The sequence below is a fragment of the Populus euphratica genome, unplaced genomic scaffold (assembly GCF_000495115.2).
Source record: "Populus euphratica unplaced genomic scaffold, PopEup_1.0 scaffold90.1, whole genome shotgun sequence".
Taxonomy (NCBI): domain Eukaryota; kingdom Viridiplantae; phylum Streptophyta; class Magnoliopsida; order Malpighiales; family Salicaceae; genus Populus; species Populus euphratica.
This window is the reverse complement of record NW_011499973.1, coordinates 105848-113748: the sequence shown is the minus strand read 5'-3', so window position 1 is coordinate 113748 and position 7901 is coordinate 105848. Positions and strand designations below refer to the sequence as shown.

At 28.6% G+C, this 7901-nt stretch overlaps 1 long non-coding RNA gene across 1 annotated transcript in view; it reads right to left on the bottom strand.

The window, feature by feature from the left end:
- The window catches only part of LOC105139347 (uncharacterized), a 21012-nt gene extending 18982 nt beyond the window's left edge, over nt 1-2030 (bottom strand). Inside the window, exon 1 of the long non-coding RNA XR_844958.1 lies at nt 1716-2030. This is a non-coding gene — a long non-coding RNA (uncharacterized LOC105139347). The remainder of the gene's footprint in view (nt 1-1715) is intronic.
- Between the last annotated feature and the right edge of the window lie 5871 nt (nt 2031-7901).

Genomic DNA, 7901 nt, shown 5'->3' with positions numbered 1-7901 from the left:
TGATTGAAATATATCTTTTAAATAGCCTCCCAAAATCTTCATTTTTAATAAGAAAAAGAACAATAAAAGAATTCTAAGTCTCTTTGCTATCATATACATTCCATAATAAATATTAAAACCTTGCAATTAGTTGTTACTACAAATATCTCATTGTTAGACATGGAATACTTGTAGAATAGGTAAGACAATATCTAACACATATTTTTTTCAAGAACATTAAAAAATCATTGTATTGATTGGAATCTATAATACACAAGGTAATAATATTTCTTCAAGTCTCGTGCATTTTTGATAGATTTCAGTCCTGACTTTAAAAATATTGTTACTTCTTGTCCAAATAAATTAACAAGCCCACCATATATTGATGAAAAGCTACAAATATCTATTTTTCCAACCCAATTGGAATATTAAAATAATTCTTGATATAGATATAGATGTAGTCTAAAAAGTAGACGAAGGTCCATATAGATATATTTGATAAGATTCGTTTAGTAATTTTGATTATTTGAAATAATCAGTTATCAAATTCTGATTGACTAATTTTGATTATTTAAAATAATCATTTATCAAATTCTGATTGACTTGAAATTGTAACTTAATATAGAACAACATGTTTAGATATGTCTATAAAAAAATTCATCTTGATCCAACATTCGAGTTAAAAACTATGCTCGATAGCGTAAGACTGAACAATAAAAACTTTTATGACAAAATCCAAATAAGATTCAGGAGAGTCAACTCAGGTCAAGATAAAAATAAAAATGATTACTTGAGGCAACACTTAGGTCATGGGTTGAAGGGTCAACTCTAGTTGACCTATTTTTTTAATAAAGAATCAAAGCAACCTTATTATGACCAAAATAATTAAGTCAATGAATTTTTTACTCGTGTTTTATCTCGGGTTGATTGGGTCAAGTCTAATAAATCCTTTTTCTATTTCTTTTTAAACTTGAATTGGTCCAAACACTATGACTGTCAGGTCTCGGGTGAACTTGCTAGGTCTTTCCGAGTTTTATAATTAGAGTTATTATAATATTATTAATTTCCACACTCAATATAAACTGAAGTGAAAAAAATAATATTTAATTATTTTTAAAAAAATATATAAGTTTGATAATAATACATGTTAAATGTAAAATAAAATTTTTATTTATATTTAACTTTGACCTTATATATGAGTATTTTCCTTTTAAATTTCAATTTAGAAAACAATATATGTTATAATATATACTTTAAACGTTAGATAAGACAAGAAAACAATATTATTGTCATTACAATAGTTTCTATTTTTTAAATGCCTACCAAACACAAAACGAAACAAGATTGATCATCCAATCCATCCAATATACACCAAACACAAAATAAAACAATTATTTATTCAATTCAGCACAATATTATTAATACTGTACAGCATACCAAACCCTAATCATGCAACTTTTTGCTTCCTTCAATTACTACCTTCAGAAGGCTGTGACAATGTTCATTGATCTTGCTATTATTAATGAATTTTGTCAAAAAGAATGTTTTTGGCTCTGAGTAACAAGTCTCATAGAGCATTGTTATGAACATTTGATCTTAAATTTAGTCTTTGATGCGCGTTGCAACTTTCAATGATAATGGTTGTTTTTCACTTGCAATTTATTTATTTATTTATTTTAAATGAAAAGATTGGAGGTTTTATTTTTTAATTTTCCCGAACATTTTCCTTTTCCAGCATCCAGTTGTGGTTTTGCAATGATGGAGATACATCGCACTGTACACCAGTTACATCTTTCAGAGGCTAACTTATCTGCTTTTTGGGAAATTGAAACGCGAGCATGGCAGGCAGCCTTCTGCGCCATTACAATACAGGCCAGCTGAGCTTTTGCGTTTCCTGTGTACAGGAGTTGTATTGTAATGATGAGTATCAGTGCCTAAAAATGCCTTGCTTTTACAAGAGCAGGAGGGATTCGCAGCATTATCATTCAAGGAGTTTTCCATGCCATGCTCTGAACTTTTTATTTTTATTTATGTATATATAAAATGAGATTCCCCCCTGTAAATGGGTTTCTAGTATATTTGGAAAGTTTTTGATGTTTTTTTAAAGTGTTTTTTATAATAAAATATGTTAAAATATTTTTTTTATTTTTTAAAAATTATTTTTAAGATTAATATATCAATATAATTTAAAATATATCATAAAAAAAATAACTTTTAATAAATTTTTTTTAAATGTGTTAGAAATGTGGTTTTCATCGGTTCGGTTTATTAATACTGGAGAACCGAGAGGGGGGGGGGCTTCAATTCAAGTTCCACGTTTTTCAGTCCATAATCAATCTTAAAAGACAAAACCCTGCCCCCTGGACCTCCAATTTCTCCTATTCAAGTTCCTCGTTTGTCTGGTCTGTTTTTCATTTTAATATATTTTTAAATAAAAAATAATATATTCTCTGTTCCTCTTTAAAAGTCAAGTCGCACATTCTCTGACACGTCTTGGACAGTGCCTAATTTGAGGGATAAAAAACCAAAGTGGAGGACGCGTGTTGAGTGGTCAACTCCTCACAAGGATGTAAATATTATTGTAATCATAATAATTTATTATGCCAATGGTGTCCTCGTTTCGAACGTATCAATGGAATAATTTATTAGCATTGCAAAGACTATAACAGTGTTTCCAGTGGCCGAGACAAGGGGGTGGCAGTGGCAAGCCCACCCCGCATGTAAGAAAATGTTTTTTTTTTAGCATTTTTTAAATATTCTTATAATTTTAATAGTTAAACAACTGAAATGTTAGATTTTTTAAAATAATTTTTAAATTTCATCTTTTTTAATTTTATTTTTTTAGTAGCAGAGTATTTCATTATATTGTAAATGATGATTTTGTAATTTTTGTTTCATTATATTGTAAATGATAATTTTGTAATTTTTTTCTTAATATTTTTTTTAGTAAACTTTTCAAACCATGTACTTCATATGTCTTATTTTTTTTTTTTAAACTCAACTTTAATTCAAATTTTTATTTATTTTTTACTTTTTAGTTGATTTGAGATAAATGAAAAAAATTAGTTGGATTCTATTGGCAAAGAAAAAAAATCTTGATTAATATTAATTTTTTCCACAAAAAATATTAATTTTTATGTCATTGAGTTCCATTCAATGAAAAGAATTTTTTATTTATTTTTATTTGATTTTGTTTTCTTAGTTGATTTTTTGGTTGTTTAAGGCTATATACGTGTTTATTAACGTGTTTAAGGTGTTTTACAAATATTTTTGAGCCAAAAATATGTTAAAATGGGTTTTTAGATCTAAAAATCATCAATTCTTTTTTATTTTTCCACCACTACTATGACTATAACCTAGAAAAAAGTAAACATAACATTGCTTGCGTCTAAAAACATTTTAGAATCGAAAGCATATCGTCAGAATCATTAACAAAAAAAAAATATACTTGTATATGAGTTTAACCTTGTAGGCCTATGTGAGTGCCCTTTTTAAAACGAGCAAAGGATTTAGATCTAGCTTACCTGGCCTAATAATATCTAACTTTTTTTATATATATATATTTTTGAATATTTATTTTTTTAAAATATTTTTTATTTATATTTAAATTAATACCCCGTCTCTCTAATTTTTTAGATTGTTTATTTAACTTTTTTCTAAATAGTGATTTTTTAAATTATTTTGTATGCATTTAATATTTTGAATAGATTATTATGATTGATGTATAGTTCTTTTTATATAAATAAGATTTATTTTTAAAAATAAAGTATAGTATAAACTCTTATTATTGAATTGGAAACCACACACAAAGGAGGTTCCAATCAGATTATATATTGTTAACATGATTACATTAGTCATCTTATTCAATTAATGCTAATACTTGTAAATCTCGTCAAGCATTCATGATTATAACTTATGTTAACAATAAATCAAGTTCCTTTCATAGCTCAGGTGTCGGTTATACCATACATTATGGGCTATGAAAGTGCCAAGCATTTGTTGTACCAAGTGTTATACAACATAAATCAAGATTAGTCATTTAACAAGCAAAGTATTAAAGAGTGAACAAGATAACAAATATAAAACATGTTAGTATCAAACATTAAAGTCCATATTAAGTTTACATTATACTTATTCTTACACCATTAGTGTAACCTTTTCACCTTGACATAATTAACTTAGCTAGACATAATGAAAGAAAGCAAAATAGATAAACAAAATAAGAACATAAAAGTTAACTAAGTAAAGGAAAGGAAATGAAAGGCATAAACTTAATATTAATGAAAACAAAGCATAAAAAATACAAAGAGAGAAAGGAAGAGCATGATCTTGATCTGAACACCAAGATGCCTAAATGCATGGCAAATGCCTCCTTTTATAGGCCAAAATTGGGAACTATTGATTTGATGACTAATTGATAAGTGGGTGGCCAACTTTTGACTTGGTGATAATCCTTATCTTCTCTTGTCTGCCCAAAACGTCATTGATAACGTCAAAATTGGAGCCAGTTGCAAACATGAAAGTTGTAGGCAATTGTCTCAGCTTTCTTGTGTAAAAACTTCAGCTCATTTGGACTTCTAGAACTCCAGATATGGCCAAAATACCGAACAGTGCTCGGGCTGGAAGACAGATTCGGGCTTCTTTGTTGTTGCTATAATTTGGACTTGAAAATGGCCTTTTTAGATCTTGGGTTCCATATGAAAGTTGTAGGCCTATGTCTTACCTTTCCATCCATCTAAATTGGACCTAAATCTGAGATCTACAACTCCAGATATGACCCAATTATCGAACAGTGTTCCGGTTTTGATTGCACTGACATATTTTTTCTAAGTTTGGCCATCTCTTTGTCTTTTCAATTTCAGTTCTTAAATTCATCAATCAATCCTTTCATTTATGTGATAGGCCTGCATTTAAAATGAACATTTACCACAAATTAAAGGTATCTTATATTATTAGATATATTATTATAAAACATGCTTTAGTTAAGGAGTTATTGATACTTAAAGTGCAAAATGATGATATAAAATCATGATAAAAATACACTTTTAAGTACTAATCATATGCAAATATTTTAAAATTATTTATTCTTGGTAAGAAGAAATTGATCTTTGAGATAAAAAAAATAGAAGAAAGAAAAATGTATCCACTGAAGGGAAAAGTTGCATACATAATATTTTTTTCAAAATAACGTAGAACAATGAGTGTCTTTTGTGCCATCCATTAATTCTTTTACTGTATTTGAAATTTCATTCATTGTTTAGCTGAAAAATATGCTCTAAAAAAAAAAAGTGATTGAAATATATCTTTTAAATAACCTCTCATAATCTTCATTTTTAATAAGGAAAAGAACAAAAAAAAAATTCTAATTCTGTTTGCTATCATATACATTCCATAATAAATATTGAAGCCTTGTAATTAGTTGTTACTACAAATATCTCATTATTAGACATGAAATACTTGTAGAATAGGTAAGACAATATCTAACACATTTTTTTCAAGAACATTAAGAAATCATTGTAGGTAAGACAATATCTAACACATTTTTTTCAAGAACATTAAGAAATCATTGTAGTGATTGGAATCTATAATACACAAGGTAATAATATTTCTTCAAGTCTCGTGCATTTTTGATAGATTTCATTTTTGATAGATTTCAATCCTGATTTTAAAAATATTATTACTTCTTGTCTAGATAAATTAACAAGCCCACCATATATTGATGAAAAGCTACAAATATCTATTTTCCAACCCAATTGGAATATTAAAATAATTCTTGATATAGATATAGATGTAGTCTAAAAAGTAGATGAAGGTCCATATAGATATATTTGATAAGATTCGTTTAGTAATTTTGATTATTTGAAATAATCATTTATCAAATTCTGATTGACCTGAAATTGTAACTTAATATAGAACAACATGTTTAGATATGTCTATAAAAAAATTCATCTTGATCCAACATTCGAGTTAAAAACTATGCTCGATAGCATAAGACTGAACAATAAAAACTTTTATGATAACATCCAAATCAGATTCAGGAGAGTCAACTCAGGTCAAGATAAAGATAAAAATGGTTACTTGAGGCAACACTTAGATCATGGGTTGAAGGGTCAACTCTAGTTGACCTATTTTTTTTAATAAAGAATCAAAGCAACCTTATGATGACCAAAATAATTAAGTCAATGAATTTTTTACCCGTGTTTTATCTCGGGTTGATTGAGTCAAGTCTAATAAACCCTTTTTCTATTTCTTTTTAAACTTGAATTGGTCCAAACACTATGACTGTCAGGTCTCGGGTGAACTTGCTAGTTCTTTCCGAGTTTTATAATTACAGTTATTATAATATTATTAATTTCAACACTTAATATAAACTGAAGTGAAAAAAATAATATTTAATTATTTTTAAAAAAGTATATAAGTTTGATAATAATACACGTTAAATGTAAAATAAATTTTTTATTTATATTTAACTTTGACCTTATATATGAGTATTTTTTTTAGATTTCAATTTAGAAAACAATATATGTTATAATCTATACTTTAAACGTTAGATAAGACAAGAAAACAATATTATTGCCATTACAATAGTTTCTATTTTTTAAATGCCTACCAAACACAAAACGAAACAAGATTGATCATCCAACCCATCCAATATACACCAAACACAAAATAAAACAATTATTTATTCAATTCAGCACAATATTATTAATACTGTACAGCATACCAAACGCTAATCATGCAACTTTTTGCTTCCTTCAATTACTACCTTCAGAAGGCTGTGACAATGTTCGTTGATCTTGCTATTATTAATGACTTTTGTCAAAAAGAATGTTTTTGGGTCTGAGTAATAAGTCTCATAGAGCATTGTTATGAACATTTGATCTTAAATTTAGTCTTTGATGCGCGTTGCAACTTTCAATGATAATGGTTGTTTTTCACTTGCAATTTATTTATTTATTTATTTTAAATGAAAAGATTGGAGGTTTTATTTTTTAATTTTCCCGAACATTTTTGTTTTTGTTTTAAGCAGTCCGTTGACGAAGTTCGGATTCTTAACGAGTGCTAGCTCTTTGGACACCCTTTCTTGAATATATTGTACATTCAATTATTAGATTTTTTTTTTTTAGATTAATGTGGGTGTTCGGGCCAGCTTGCGCGCACCACGACTAATCCTACGGGCCCTGAAGTTAACGACCATGTAAGCCTCCAGTAGCCATCATATGAGCAACCAAGGACTCGAACCTGAGACCACAAAAGAAATAAACCCCTTAATCTCAAGTCCTTACCACATGTTCACCACCTAAATGGTTTCAATTATTAGATTATTGATCTGCAGTAAGGGCGTTTCATGACACTTTCCTCCTCCTAGAATTTTCAATGGTTGACCGCTACCTCGTCTAATTAATTAGTCAAGTTTCTAAGATAAAATGATGGAGTTAATGGTCCACCTCAGCTAATTAAAATGAGGTGTTATATATTTATTTGTTTTCTACCTGAATAAATCAGCTACGTGGCAAATAATAGAGGTTGTTAGAGTGCTAATCGGCGCATGTTTGTTTAAAAATTAGTAATTAACGTAATCCTCTGCAACTTGGTACTATACAATAACGGCGTAAACATGCATGTGTTGAAAATTAAACTTCGTGGGAAGATTCAAATATAAGGTAGTGAGTTGTCTTTGTTTTTTTCTGTTTGGATTTCACTGACCATTCAGACTGACCAGCATCTGGTGAAGTTACTGCATATAAATCTTGCATCAGACCTCAGTTGGAGCACAAAAAGGAGCCACTGAATCCAGAGTTCCCTCGAGAAAATCAGTGGGAACCTCTTCACTTAACCTTAATCATGGCTCTAGTGCTGGGTTCTGGTTTGATACGGAAGACCACGCAGCTCTTTCCCTTCTTCAATTTCTACTATCAGAA